The 15,808-nt window shown below is 43.5% G+C and overlaps 1 protein-coding gene and 1 non-coding gene across 2 annotated transcripts in view; both read left to right on the plus strand.

Moving 5' to 3' along the window:
• The window catches only part of LOC130993365 (protein RKD4-like), a 35,442-nt gene that overhangs the window by 15,461 nt on the left and 4,173 nt on the right, over positions 1–15,808 (plus strand). The gene's annotated exons all lie outside the window — the stretch shown is intronic.
• LOC130996338 (small nucleolar RNA R71) lies at positions 14,591–14,697 on the plus strand. The gene has a single exon (XR_009092521.1). It is a non-coding gene; the product is annotated as a small nucleolar RNA R71 (small nucleolar RNA).

Genomic DNA, 15,808 nt, shown 5'->3' on the forward strand with positions numbered 1-15,808 from the left:
CCAAGTCATCCTCGTCTTGTGGTATCGAAAGTTTCGGGAGATTTTTGCAAATCTCTTTCAACTTCTTCATACCCTCTCGATGTTCCTCCTTCCAAATGAATGGAACATCTTTCTTCAGTAGTGGACTGAAGACCTTTCTGTGTTCTGCAAGGTTTTTGATAAACATCCCTGCAAAATTGACAACCCCGAGAAAACTCTGGAGCTGCTTCTTCTCCTTGAGATCCTCTGGAAATCCCTGGACTTTTTCCACAATGTGATCTTGTAGAATTATTCCAGTTTCATCGATCCCAATCCCTAGAAACTCTATCTTCTGGGTGGAAATGACTGCCTTCTTTTCAGACAGCACTAGTCCTTCTTGTTGACAAACATCCGCAAAGATCTCCAGATGCCTGACATGTTCATGAATGTTCTTTGATGCAATAAGAATGTCATCAATATAAACAAACATAAACGAAGAATAATCTTTGAAGAGATTATCCATCTTTCTTTGGAATATCTGAGGAGCATTGGCTAACCCCATTGGCATGACATTCCAGACATAATGTCCTTGTGGAGTTGAGAAGGCTGTGAACTTCTTACTCCCTTCCTCCATGCGAATCTGGTAAAACCCCGATTTGCAATCGAACTTTGAGAATACCCTTGCACTTCTAATGCAGTTGATAAGGTGTTCTCTACTTGGGATGAAATATCCATCGAACTCAAGAATGTCATTAATCCCTTTATAATTAATGACCAATCTTGGCTTTCCTCGCTTGATCTCCCCATGATTTCTCACCAGAAATCCAGGACTGCTGTAGGGTGATCTTCCTTCTTCGATCAGTTTTAAATCAAGGTGTTCCTTGATTATACTCCTCATATCCTGTTGATCTCTAGGGTTCATCAGGATAGGTCTGAACCTTATGAACTCATGCTCCTTTCCAGTTTTAACTTTCAAGGTGGCCCTGAGCTGGTTCTTGTCCCACCATGCCAAAGGATCCTCGTGGTAACACTTCTGGATTCTCCTTTTGACGTCGGCAATGGACACCTGTTCTTCTTCCTTGATATCTTTGTGTGATATCAGGGATACTTTGAGGATTTGAGTTTCTTCCTCGGAGAGATTTGGAAATCCCTCAGTTCTGCATTTGAGCAAAACTTCTCCGAATCTCCTTTGATCCTTCATTTGGGGTCTCCGGAGTCTGCCATCATCACCACGCTTGCTGCGGAAATTGATTGGCATTGATCGATGAAAGGCTCCATTGAGCCTTTGCACAATGATTTTGTGATCACAATTGGTTGTGAACACTAGCCGCCTGGCTTCATTGTCTTGTATGTATCTGTTGAAGCTTTGCAGAAAATTATTTCCAAATAATATATCTGCTCCGGTATCATGGAAATAAATTGGTGGAGTCTTGACCTTGTACCAAGGTGTCTGTCCTACTCCGCCGATCAATATTTCCGTTTGTTTTACTCCCTTTGATAGAAGCAAAATCTTTTTGGAGAAATCCCTTCCTGCAATTCGAGGTAGATCTTCTTCCACTTCTGCTGGAAAGACTCCTCGTTTTGCTGTACAGATTCCTGCTCCTGAATCCACATAAGCAGCAAAATATTCTGCTTTGTATTTCTCGTATAACATCCCCACAGAGATGTATATTGAGAATGGACTTGTCATTGGATCAACACTCTTTGGCGTCCAATTGTAATCTCCATTCCTCCTGATTTCCATGACCATGGTTTATACTTGTCAAGGAAATCTCGTCCTAAGATCAGGACGTCCGTTTCTTGTCCGGCTTGGCCTTCGGTCTGGATTTCAAAACCTCCGACCTCCAGAGTTCCGATGTATCGGTTGTCTCCTGGATTCGCCAAATAATACAACGAACTACAAGGAAATTTGTTTTCCCTGTTTGTTGTATCAAATCTTGTGGAAACCTGTCTCCATCCTTCGGGACATTTAAGCTTGACTCTTATGTCCGGAACTGGGGTTTCCTGAATCGCCCTTCTCTCATATGAATGAGAGAAACTTCTTGTTATAGGCCCTGAAGTTAGCCTATTTCCTTGGAATGATAGCCTTGGTGCTCCAAGTCTGAGACTTTGAGTATGGCTCAGCACTGGCTTGTCTCCAATGTCGATGTCGATTTCTCTGATCTGAGGAATCTCCACTCGGTTTGGATTGACTGCCTTAGCAACCTCCTTGAATATTTCTGGAATTTCAATATATTCTCTTCCCAGAAATAATTCCGTGTGATGGGAATTTGATAAGGCATACGAGACTTGATAAGTCAGTGAGTATGGCCTATTTCCATCCGTCATGTATTCCTTCTTCTTGTAGTCCTGATAGAGAGTCAGGGCTCGGCTGAAGGATGAATCTTGCAGATTATAAGCGATTTGTGGATAGAACTCGGTTATAATCTTCTTAGCATAGAGATTGCCTGAAAAAGCTCCAAGAATTGAACCTCTGGCATCTCTGATCCTTTTGTCGCAGAGTGCGACATCAATTGGTTGGTCTGTCCCTGGGAAAATGGAAGATTTGATTACCAACTGAATTGCTCCAATATGAATCCATTTCATCGTATTTGCGACTTCTGGCTTCATTTTCTTGAGATCCTGCCTTATTTCTTCGGCTGGAACCAGCTGGATTTCCACCTGATTACTTGTGATCTCAATTGGAAGCGCCATTTCTTGGCTTGTGACGCCAAAATAGACATGATGCTTCCTTTTAGTAGGAATCAAGCTATATAAAACTCGATTCAATCTTCCATTGGAAAACCCTTGATAAGTTTGAACCTCTTCGGTTTCCTTCTTGAGTTTTCTCACGAGCTTCTTCACCACTTCTTCTTGTGGAATCAGGAAATGGCTGGTAAATCCATTCTGATCCTCCTTCTGGGTGTGGTGAGCCTCTTGCTCCTCTTTAGTCTGACTCGTCTCCGGTTGATCCATCGGTCATTTCCGAATCTTCAGAACTAAAGACTTCTTCCTGCTCGTATATACTCTCATCAGAGGATATATCTTCAAATTGATACACGGGTATCAATTCCTGGTGGTAAATGGCGTCTTCGATATCCGGTATGGATTCGAATCTTAACATCTTTTTCTTGTTGTCTGGGCAATTGGTGGAAATATGCCCTTTTGCACCGCACGTCCAGCAGTTGCAATCCTTAAAACTTTCATTTATTTTGGCTTGAGTACGCCTGAAAGTTTTTCTCACCGAATTCCTCTTTTGAGAAGGAAAACGATTCCTGGATGGTCCGCTCCGCTGGCCTGATTTGTAGGAGCGCGCCTTCTGTCTAGTCCACATAGTTCTTGGCTTCCAAGAACTTCTTCTAGACTTTCTTTCATAGGGTTGGTACCTATGTTTCTTTCGGCTCCTCCTTTGATACAGCAACTCAGCACCAATCTCCGTTGGGAGATCAATATTGTCGCACATCAATGGAGATTTCTTATTGAGTCTCCTCAATCTCTTGAGATTTCTCTGGTCCGCCGCCTTCTGGCACCATTCGGACAGCTTCTTGTGAACATAAGACATCCTTCTTGAAGCACTATCAAGTGGATATCCTCCTGGTGAAACATACTCATTGATGAGCATTTCCCTCCATGGACTTGGAAACTTTGGAAAGAAGAGGTCCATGGCCTTCTGATCTTCCACTTCACCCATATGGACATATAGGGTGTACAGACGCAGAAATTCATCGAGAGCTTTGGGCTCTAGCACCATCAATCTCAGATTGTAAAGTGCCTGTTGATATTTCTTGCGCTTCTCCTCTGCGGATCCTTCGAAAAAACCCATTCCCAAGAAATGGATTTTAATTTGTTTAGTCGTTTCCTTAATGATATCATATAAGGACGTGCTACTAAACAACTCCTCCCTGGTTAAAACTTCAAGTTTTTCCCAGTATTGTTTTGCCATGCCTGCCAAGCTAGCTTCGAAGACTTTGGCAAATTCCTTTTTGTCGTAATCAATTGTGGCAACCACGACTTTTAATGATGAAGCCCATTCGTCGATGAGACCCTCTCATTCCTTGAAACTGGCTTCGTCAAGGTTGAGAATCAATCCGTATGGATGGATTGGTTCTAGTGTAACCTTTCCTACAGGAGTATCCTGTATCTGAGGCCTCCGTCGCCTGTTTATTTGGAACTGGCTTGCATCGTCTTGAGCTGATCCCTTCTTTGACGAATCTCCTTCTTGAGGCTCGGTTTTGGGAACCTCATCTCCTTGGTTCATCTTTAGATCAACCATATTGAGGTTAGCAAAAGATTCTGCTAACTCCTGTAGATCTTCTAATCCGATTCTGTCAAAGCTATTCATGATATTTGCCTTTCATGATTCGGATTATGTCCTTCGGCTGCAACTCTTTAGGTGTTGCATCAAATATGGATGGATTCGTCGGGTCTTTGGACCATTGATTCCGAATTTTTCCGGAACATGGTTTTCGCCTTTCGATCTCCTCCATTCTCTTCTGGATATCACGCAAGAGGGTTAATATTTCCTCTTGTTTGAGTGATATTCTGCTCAGCTCCATCGGTAGATCATACAGCTTGACGCCATAATATTCCACCGTCTTCTGGATCTCCCGCAAGTTGACGTTGTCGGAAGAGCTTGGCTCGATTTTGTGGTAGCTGTTCGCTATTATTTTTACTACGCCGCAAGTATACGGTGTAGTTGCAATATAGGGAAGCAAGGTCGTATTCCACAAGGATTAGTAGTCAAATTCTAGTGATTACCTTAATTCATTATGCTATAGCTATTTAGACTAAACGATGGAGTGATTGGTTTGATTATCTACTAATTACTTAACAAGTGCAAAGACAAATAAAACCAAATAAGCAAGTGGATTAATAAGATGATTAAGGCGATTTAGGGACTAGGCATCGATGATTAAGCAAAAGACTTCAATTATAGCTCAATATTAATCTTGACAATCCTAATTATCTAGAGTGATCTCCCAACTAGTTCTAGCCCCCTCCCGGACGACTAGAGCGGTAGATTACGGGTCATAGTTGCCGTCCCCGGTCAACTTCTAACCTATAACTCCCAAAAGCACACAAAGATCGACATACTCTCACCCAACTCTCAACCTCCCGGTTATCGAATTGATATGTTTCAAACACCTTATCTATTGCAATTATCCTCTCCCGATTCAAAGTGCAAATTAGAAATGCATAGAATGTGGCCAACAATCCATACAAGAAAGAAATCAAGGGTTTGAAAAGATAATGTGCAAATGAACAAACAAGATTTATATTGAGCATAAATAATCAATCCATTACAATAATCATCTAGCCTAATCCCCAAATCAAAGAGAAATTTAGCCTAACATGTTCAAACACAATAAATCAAAGTTAAAGGTGTACATAATGAAAGAGAGAGTAAGAAATGACAAATCCTATTTATGAGCTTCTTCTTCCTTCTCTTCTCTTCAATGGTCTTCAATGGTAGATGGGTGTGTTAAAGGAGGCTAGGGTTTTTGTGTGTGGAGTGTTGGGGAAGATGAGTGATGAAGAATGAGAGAAAAAGGGGGAAAAAAATGGGGTTTTGGAGTGTAAATTCGCGTCTGGGCCCACCAAAGGGCGAATCCCCGCCTTATCCCCGCGGTCGCGGCACGAACCACGGTTGGGAACGTGGCTGGAAAGGGAGGAGGCCGCGGTCGGGGACCGCGGCCGCGGCTCGGACCGCGGGAGATGTTCAAAAACCTTCTGTACTCGGGGCGCAGGAGGCCGCGGTCGGGCCCGCGGCCGCGGTATGGACCGCGGTTCAGGCTTCTTCAGCCACGGCCGGTTGCCGCGGCCGTGGGGTCCTGCGCAGCTGGCTTCCTCGGCTCCGTTCTCCCTCGTCCGAGCTCTGATTCCGGCGCCGTTCGCGCTCACGGATTCCTCTCGAGACGTACTTCACTCTTATGCTCCCACAAGTCTCCAATCAACTCTTGATTTTCCCTGAAAATATTCAAAAACTATACCAAGCAATCAAGATTTCATAAAACTCAAAATTGGGATACAAACACATATTAGCAATCAATTTATGGGGGAAAATGACAACAATTCATGCAATATTGAGGTACGAAATCCATGTTTGTCAACCCCCCAAACTTAAAGCGTTGTTTGTCCCCAAACGACAAAAAGAAGAGAAATAAAAGATAACAAACATGTGAGAATGAATTGGTGTCATTTCAAGGGCTTCAATTTTTTTCAAAATATTTCACTAGTGTATCACAAGTAGATATGCATTTCAAGAAGTCACAAGTGATAGTAAGTTCAACATTATAGCCTCCAAGCTTGAATCCTCACAAGGTGGATGTTTCAATGGTGCACTCAACTCTCAAGTGTTTAGAATGGACGTGTTTGCACTCAACTTGAAACAATGCATGCAATCTACCATAAGCTTGCCATTTATCCTAACTCTTTATACTTCAATGTGTTATAAATAAAGATCAAAAAGGTCTTTCCTTGGGTTGCAATGAGGGTTCTTTGGTAAGGTGAGTAGTTTTTAGGCAAAGTGACTTATCCCACGATCAAATAATCATAATGAACAAATCGACTTCACTATTTCTCTTATCAAACATAAACCACAATCCCTGCATTTCATCCTTAGTGATATCTATCATGGCCATGATTCAAAAGGCAAATCACTCCCCTTTATGCTCTTTTATTCACATTCATTTTCATTTCTTTTTCTTTTTGAGCTCATAGGGGACTAGTGATTTTCACTTAATCAAAGCTTGATAAGCACTTTCAATCATTTCCCAAACTTTTCTTCATCAAAGCAACCACCAACACTCTAAGTTCTACCCCTTTATTATTGGTTATTCAAAGAAAGGCTACAAGGCACAAAAGGGGTAAACTAGGATCATATGAGAATTTGGACACAATTTGAGCTAAGTGGCTAACAAAGATGGCCTTAAATCACTTCAATATTAACAACACATCTACTTTTATTTTCAAGAGAGGACTCATGGCAAGTTCTAGAGATCAACACACATGCTCAAATGATTTACACTCAAGAACAAAATGAGATTGTAAATGTATGACAATCAAAGGCTCAATTCTCACAAGCTCATTTCTTTTTCAAGTTCTTGGAGGTACAACATTTAGCTCATCATCACAAGTTCAAACTCTTCATGCAAAATCAACAAGTGATACATAACAATTTCTTTTCAAAAACACAATCATATCATAAGCCCAATAACAAACAAATCATCCTCACAAAATTTGTTACAATTATCCCAACAAAAATCAAAACATCAAAAAGTCTTTCAATTATTCAAAACATAACAAAAACAAAACATGCAAAAACACAAGATAAACGAGACAACTAATCCATCTTCCCCCTCCCCCCCAAACTTATTTCACACAAAGTGGAGATAAGGTTGGAGGAAAAGAGAAGGATAAGTTGGCTCGGACTCACAATGGTACGGGCACGACTACGGTGGCGGGAAGGGGCCATGGAAGTCATGGAAGTGGCGCATGTGCTCTTCGTAGCGGCGCCGCTCATCCTCTTGGTATTGCAAAAAGGCTTCATATTGCCTTCTTTGCTCTTCTTGGATTGCATCAAAGCGGGCCATGTTTGCGGCTTGGAAGGAGTCAAAGCGGCCCATCATCCTATCCTCAAATTTGGCACCCCCTCCCGGATACGCCGGGGGTGGTTGAGGTATCGCACCACCTTGTTCATATGCTTGTTCTTCCTCCTCGCCCTCGGGGGCGTGTTGAGCAGCATGGAGATTTGGAATGATGGAGGCGAGGTGGGCGGCTTCTTTCAAGCCAAGGTTGGTGGCTTCGCCGGGGCCCAAGATGGTGGTGAGAGCCGGATTGGGCAAAGGGAAGTACACCAAATGGTTGTACTCCTTGAGAACCCAAAGCAAGCGGGGACCGGCGGCGAGGAAATGATTTTGCACGAGGCAACGCCGGTCCAGGAGGATGTCTTGGGAGATTGGCTCCTCGGTGATGTCAATATTAAAACGCCCCGCTATGGGGGTGATCATCCCCCCAATACAAATCTTCCCGCTTGTGATGCGGGCTTGGGAAGCAAATTGGTCCGCAAGGAGGCAACCAATGGACAACGAGCGACGGGCGAGAGCTCGCCGAATGAGCAAAAGCTCATTTGCACGGCAAAAACCTACGTTCTCTCGAGCGAGGAATGTGAATCCAAATGCTCGTTGGAGTAGGCGGATCACCGGGTTACGGAGCGAGCTTGCCTTTGCCTTCTTGGAGTCATAGTAGGCGACCTCATCCACTTCGCCCCGGGTCATCAAAGACCAACTGTATTGGGCATTGAATTCGAGTTCTCCCACATAAGGCCCGCCTCGCGGACAACCCATCAAGTCGTCCAGTTCATCGATTGTTAGCTCCCGGGGCTCACCCCCAAGTTGAAAAGTAATTCGAGATGGAGCTCCATTCTCCTTTTGGAGGGTAAACGTGGAGAGAAACTCCAAGGTGAGCCCTCGATAGCTTAACCACCCGCCGGTGATGGCCCTCCGCCATCCGCCTTGGTCCGCCAAGGTCCACACATCATTGGCTATGCCCATTGCTTCAATGGTATCCGAGCAAATGTAGCGACATTGCCGTTGAGGGAGGGCACTTAGTTGCTCCCACTTTTCACGAGCGGCTCGGTTTGGAAGCTCAATGCCATAAAATTGAGGTTGGCGCGTCGTAATGATGTCCTCTTGTGCCGCGGCGCGTGAGCTAGACGCTTTTTCTTTGCCCTTCCCTCTAGTCAATCGTGGGGCCATAGCAAAAGGTGCCTACAAAATCAAAAGTGAGTTTTTATTTTACAAAGACAAAACAAAGATAAAGACACTTCAACAAAAACACAACAAACAACTAACATATTGAACTAAACAAATTAACCCGGAAAAAGGGTGAATTCTTATTCTAAAAGCATCATAATTTCATCACCTTATCACAACTCATCTCAAAACACACATAGCATCAATATCAAGTCCACAATCACCAAAAATATCCCCCCAAACTTAGGCATTTATCCACACTCAACACAAGCAAAATCTCAAGCAAAAAAAAAAAAAAAACGTCAATTAAGCATAAATTCACCGATTAAATTGCAAATAAATAAAAGACCCATCATCCTAGACATGTATATAAGCAATTAAAAGCATCAATTCAACAATGTAGCACAATGTAGGAAAAATCCTAATTTTGAGCCATAATTGCATACAAACATGTAGAAGGCAAAATATCACAAAATAATCGGTAAAAATCTTCTAAATCATGCTTAGAATGCATAAATGAAGGAATGAGAGCAAGTAAAACATACCTTGAAGTTGGATTTGGAAGTGAAAGTGGAGAAGAAAAGAGTGTAATTTCGTGGGTGTGTGTAAAATGGGTGAAAAGTGAAGTGAAAGAGTGAAAAATTTGAATTTTAGGGGTGAAAACAGCCGGTCAAAGCGGTCAACGGACGGGCAGGGGACCCGCGGTCGGACCCGCGGCCGCGGTCCGGACCGCGGTCCCTCGCCCAAAACTCTCTGGACTCCGCTCGACATGAGCCGCGGTCGGACCCGCGGCCGCGGGCGGGACCGCGGGCGTACTGGGCGCAGCGTGAAAGGGGTAGTGGGCAGGGCCCACGGCCGTGGGCCTGGTCGCGGCCGCCCTGGGCGAGCCCAACACCACAAAAATCCGATTTTGCATGCCTTTTTCAAGTTTCACCCCTTCAACTCTCCCTTTTTTTTTTATTATTATTATTATTATTATTATTATTATTATTAGGAAGAGAATTGAGAACACAAATCAAAGGAGACCCACACACATATATAAATATATACATAGATGAATATATAATACCTATGTATATGTGTGTTTATTGAACTTGCAAAAATTAAAGATACCTTGTTGGGGTGCCTCCCAACTAGCGCTTAGTTTAACGTCGTGAGCTCGACGTCTTCATGATGGTGTCATGTCTTTGGTTCGGCGAGAATGATGACGGACACTTTCTCTCGTGGCTCGGCTCGAAAGTATGCCTTAATGCGTTGGCCATTCACCACAAAAGTGCGTCCATCATTGCCCTTCAATTCAATAGCTCCATTGGGGGAGACCTTGTTGATGAGGAATGGGCCCGACCATTTGGACTTGAGCTTTCCCGGAAAGAGTGAAAGGCGGGAATTGAAGAGAAGGACCTCATCCCCGGGTGCAAATTCCCGTTTGTGGATCATCCTATCATGAAACCTCTTGGTCCTCTCTTTGTAGAGGCTTGAGCTTGCAAATGCCTCACTTCGAAATTCATCCAACTCATTGAGTTGAAAGACTCTAGCTTGGCCGGCCTTCTTGAAATCAAAATTGAGCTTCTTGACCGCCCAATATGCCCTGTGCTCTAACTCTACGGGGAGATGACATGACTTCCCGTATACAAGTTGGTATGGTGACATGCCAAGCGGTGTCTTGTACGCCGTTCGATATGCCCAAAGTGCGTCATCAAGCAAGAGAGACCAATCCTTCCGGCTCCCATTCACCGTCTTCTCTAGCACTTGTTTAATCTCCCGGTTTGCCAACTCGGTTTGACCATTGGCTTGGGGATGATAAGCCGTTGTCACTCTATGCTTCACCCCGTACTTTTTGAGAAGTCCTTCCATCCACTTGTTGCAAAAGTGGGATCCTCCATCGCTTATCAAGGCCCTTGGAATTCCATGCCTTGTCAAAATATTCTTTTGAAGGAACTTGATCACCACTTTGGAGTCATTGGTTTGAGTAGGAATTGCTTCCACCCATCTTGAAACATACTCCACGGCCAACAAGATGTATTGGAAGCCGAAAGACATTGGAAATGGGCCCATAAAGTCTATGCCCCATACGTCAAAGAGCTCAACTTCAATCACATTGTTAAGGGGCATCTCGTGCTTCTTTGATATTCCTCCCATTCTTTGGCATTGATCACAACTCAAAATAAATGAGTGGCAATCCTTGAAAATAGTTGGCCAATAGAAGCCACTTTGAAGCACCTTAAAAGCGGTTCGGTTGGTGCCAAAGTGCCCTCCACTAGGGGAAGAATGACACTCCCTCATAATAGCTCCCCATTCCTCTTCGGGTACACACCGCCGGATGATGGTGTCGGCACATCGTCGATACAAGAACGGCTCATCCCATAAGAAGAATTTCACATCATGAAAGAATTTTTTTCTTTGGTAACGATTCAACTCGGGTGATGGATGAATGCCGGATGCAAGATAGTTGACGTAGTCCGCATACCATGGGGTGTGGGTCTTGACTTGCAAGATTTTCTCATCGGGAAAATTCTCATTGATGGGCACATCGGCATTTTCCCCTTCCACGGGATTCTCAAGCCTTGAAAGGTGATCCGCCACAACATTTTCACATCCTCTGCTATCTCGGATTTCAATATTAAACTCTTGAAGGAGGAGGATCCACCTTATCAACCTCGGCTTGGCATCTTTCTTCTCAAATAAATATCGGATGGCCGCATGGTCGGTGTGAACAATAGATTTTGTGCCAATGAGGTAGGAGCGGAATTTGTCGAAGGCATACACAACCGCCAAAAGTTCCTTTTCAGTGACGGTGTAGTTTGATTGAGCCTTATCTAGAGTCCTACTAGCGTAGTAGATGACTCTAAATAGCTTGTCTTTCTTTTGCCCCAACACGGCCCCGACGGCGATGTCGCTTGCGTCACACATGAGCTCAAACGGTTGTGACCAATCCGGTGTGATCAAGATGGGAGCACTCACTAAAGCCTTTTTGAGTTTCTCAAAGGCCACCAAACAATCTTCATCAAAGTTGAACTTTGCATCTTTTTCAAGAAGGTGACATAAGGGTTTGGTGATCTTTGAGAAATCTTGGATGAATCTTCGATAGAACCCGGCATGTCCAAGGAAGCTTCTCACGGCTTTCTCATTGGATGGTGGTGGAAGCTTCTCAATGGCCACTATCTTTGCTCGATCCACCTCCAATCCGGCTTTGGAGACCTTGTGTCCAAGTACAATTCCATCCCTAACCATAAAATGACATTTTTCCCAATTCAATACAAGGTTAGTTTCCTCACACCTTTGCAACACAATAGATAGATTATGGAGACAATGATCAAAAGAATTGCCAAAGATAGAAAAGTCATCCATAAAAACTTCCATTACATTTTCAATTAAATCATGGAAAATGGCCATCATGCATCGTTGAAAAGTAGCGGGGGCATTGCAAAGACCAAATGGAATGCGTCTATAAGCAAAAATGCCATAAGGACAAGTGAAAGCGGTCTTTTCTTGGTCCTCCGGGGCAATCATGATTTGATTATACCCGGAGTACCCATCAAGAAAACAATAAAATTCATACCCCGCCAACCTATCAAGCATTTGGTCAATAAAAGGAAGAGGAAAGTGATCTTTTCGAGTAGCTGTGTTCAACATCCTATAGTCAATACACATCTTCCATCCATTTACTAACCTAGTTGCAATTAGCTCATTATGCTCATCTTTTATGACGGTTATCCCCCCCCTTTTTAGCAACAACTTGAGTGGGACTAACCCACTCACTATCCGAAATAGCAAAAATAATTCCCGCATCTAGCAATTTGAGAACTTCTTTTCTTACTACTTCTTGCATAATAGGGTTTAACCGTCTTTGGCCTTGCCTCCTAGGTTTAAAATCATCTTCCATCAAAATCCTATGCATGCAAATGGATGGGCTAATCCCTTTTAAATCGGAAATTGACCATCCTATAGCGGACCTATACTTCCTCAAAACATTTAGCAATTGATCAAGCTCATGAGGAGAAAGGTAGGATGATACAATTACCGGATACGCCTCATCCTCACCAAGGAAGGCGTATTTCAAGTGTTCGGGGAGAGGTTTTAACTCCAAGCTGGGAGTCTTCTTCTCCACTCCTTCATCTTTCGGCTCTCCATTTCTCAAGTCCAAGAAACATGCCTCTCCTTGTGAAATTTTCTGCACAAAGTTCATTTCATTAGCCTCAATAAATAAGTTAGAAGCATTAAACTCATCATTATCAACAAAAGAGAATAGAGGGTTTAGGAGGCAAGTGTCCATTGGATTGTTGTAGATGTGGTACTCCTCCATGTTGATGCAAGACTCTATCACTTGCATCATCTTGCATTCACCAACCCTCCTTTCTTCTTCCTCCTTGTACTTGAGAGCCTTGTGGATTGAAAATGTGAAGCTCTCGTCATTCACTCTAAGGGTGAGTTCGCCCTTAGCAACATCAATGAGGGCTCTCCCCGTTGCCAAGAAAGGGCGCCCCAGAATCAAAGGCACATCTTTGTCTTCCACCATGTCCAAAACAACAAAGTCCACCGGGAAAATGAAATTGTTGACTTTCACTAGGACATCTTCTACTATCCCCTTTGGATAGGAAACGGAACGATCCGCCATTTGAAGGGCAATTGTGGTTGGCTTGATGGTGCCAATCTCTAGCTTGTTGAAGATTGAGAGCGGCATCAAATTTATACTTGCTCCCAAATCACACAAAGCTTTCCCAAAACGATCATTCCCAATATCACAAGGGATTGTGAAGCTCCCGGGGTCCTTGATCTTGGTGGGGATTTTTCTTTGGAGAACGGCACTACATTCTTCGGTTAGATTGACCGTCTCATTCTCTCCCATCTTCCTCTTGTTTGATATGACCTCCTTTAGGAACTTTGCATAGGAGGGCATTTGTTTCAAAGCTTCAATAAGTGGAATGTTGATGTGCACCTTTCGAAAAATCTCAAGAAACTTGGAGAATTCATTCTCCACATTCTTCTTTTGATGTCTTTGAGGAAAAGGGATTGGTGGGCAATAAGGTGGTGGAGCCACGTACACCTCCTTCTTCTTTCCTCTATCTCCTTGTTCCTTGGAAGGGTTGCCATCTCCAACTTCAACCACAACACCACTTCTATCTTCTTCGTCGGGCATCTTGGGCTCTTCATATGTTGTCCCACTCCTTAGAGCAATGGCCTTGCAATGCTCCTTGGGATTCACGATTGTGTTGCTTGGGAATTGCCCTTGTTGGCGTTGATTGTTTATAGACTCGGCAATTTGTCCCACTTGTATCTCAAGCATTTTCAATTGCTTGGCTTGAGCCTCTAACTTCTCATCCGTTCTTGTCATGTGAGCTTGAGTCGTGGTCATGAACTTCATCAATATTTCTTCAAGGTTGAGCTTCTTCTCTTCCTTGATCATGCCATGGCTCACCGCAAATCCGGGCGGTGGTTGCAAGAAATTGTTTGGATTGCTATAGGAGAGGTTAGGGTGGCGGTTAGGTTGGAATCCTTGAGTGTATTGCCCTTGCCCTTGGTAGCCACCTTGTTGTTGGGGCCGGAAGTTCGCATAGCCTCGGTTGTTGTTGTTGTTGATGTAGTTCACATCCTCGAAGCTAGTTTGTTCTTCAACCACGGGCTCTACCCTTGACATTGATATAGCATCAATCTTGCTATTCATGGCGGTCAATTGAGCCGTCAAAAGAGCTATCGGATCCGAGCTTGTTGTAGCCGCCACCTTCTTCAAGATGATCCTCTCCGTTGGGAATTGATGGCAATTGGTGGCCAAGTTCTCTATGATGTGAGCGGCCTCCGCGTGGCTTTTCTCCAACAATGCTCCATTGGCCGATGCATTCATGTCTCTTTGCATCTCACCACTACACCCGGTGTAGAATACACAAATGATTGTGTTTTGATCTAAACCATGGTTAGGGCACTTCCTTAGCATCTCTTTGAATCTCTCCCAAGCTTCGTAGAAGGATTCTCCATCAAATTGGTGAAATTGGACTATGTCCTTCTTCATCTTCATGGTTCTACCCGGAGGGTAGAACTTGTTGAGAAACTTTTGAGCCATGTTCTCCCATGTAGTGATAGAACCACCCTCTAAAGATTGGTACCATGTCTTGGCCATGCCCCTTAGCGAAAAGGGGAAGAGTCGAAGTCGAATGGCATCCTCCGGGACTCCATTTATCTTGATGGTGCCGCATATCTCCAAGAAGTTTCCAAGATGTCCATTCGGGTCATCTTGGGAAAGACCGGCGAATTGGTTTTGTTGTACCATATTTATGAGGGCCGGCTTGAGCTCAAAATTGGTGGCGTTGATTCTCGGGGCATGCACTCCTCCTTGTTGGACAATGGGTTGGAACATATTGCTAATAGGTGGTGGTGGAGGTGCATTTCTTAGAGCTTCTTGCTCATTGATTTTCCCTTGCATGGCTTCTAATTGCATTTGAAGTTGACGGATTAAGTCGTGATTTTCCGCCATAGCTTCCTCCAACTCTCTATCTCTTCTTGTTCTTGCTTTGTTGTGTCGACAAAAAGCTTCAACCTCAAGGTTTATAGGTATAAGAGGTGCACCCTTAGATCTTGTGTTCATACACTACCTATCAACCAACAAGAACAAGAAGTCAAAACACAATCTTAAAATAGAAAACAAAAATTAAAGCAAGTAAAATGTCTAAAGTAGTTAAGCACAATGAAGCAAAATATCACAAGCAAAGAAACTAAACTAGTCCCCGGCAACGGCGCCAAAAACTTGTTCGCTATTATTTTTACTACGCCGCAAGTATACGGTGTAGTTGCAATATAGGGAAGCAAGGTCGTATTCCACAAGGATTAGTAGTCAAATTCTAGTGATTACCTTAATTCATTATGCTATAGCTATTTAGACTAAACGATGGAGTGATTGGTTTGATTATCTACTAATTACTTAACAAGTGCAAAGACAAATAAAACCAAATAAGCAAGTGGATTAATAAGATGATTAAGGCGATTTAGGGACTAGGCATCGATGATTAAGCAAAAGACTTCAATTATAGCTCAATATTAATCTTGACAATCCTAATTATCTAGAGTGATCTCCCAACTAGTTCTAGCCCCCTCCCGGACGACTAGAGCGGTAGATTACGGGTCATAGT

This window comes from Salvia miltiorrhiza, chromosome 7 (genome assembly GCF_028751815.1).
Source record: "Salvia miltiorrhiza cultivar Shanhuang (shh) chromosome 7, IMPLAD_Smil_shh, whole genome shotgun sequence".
Classification (NCBI taxonomy): Eukaryota; Viridiplantae; Streptophyta; class Magnoliopsida; order Lamiales; family Lamiaceae; genus Salvia; species Salvia miltiorrhiza.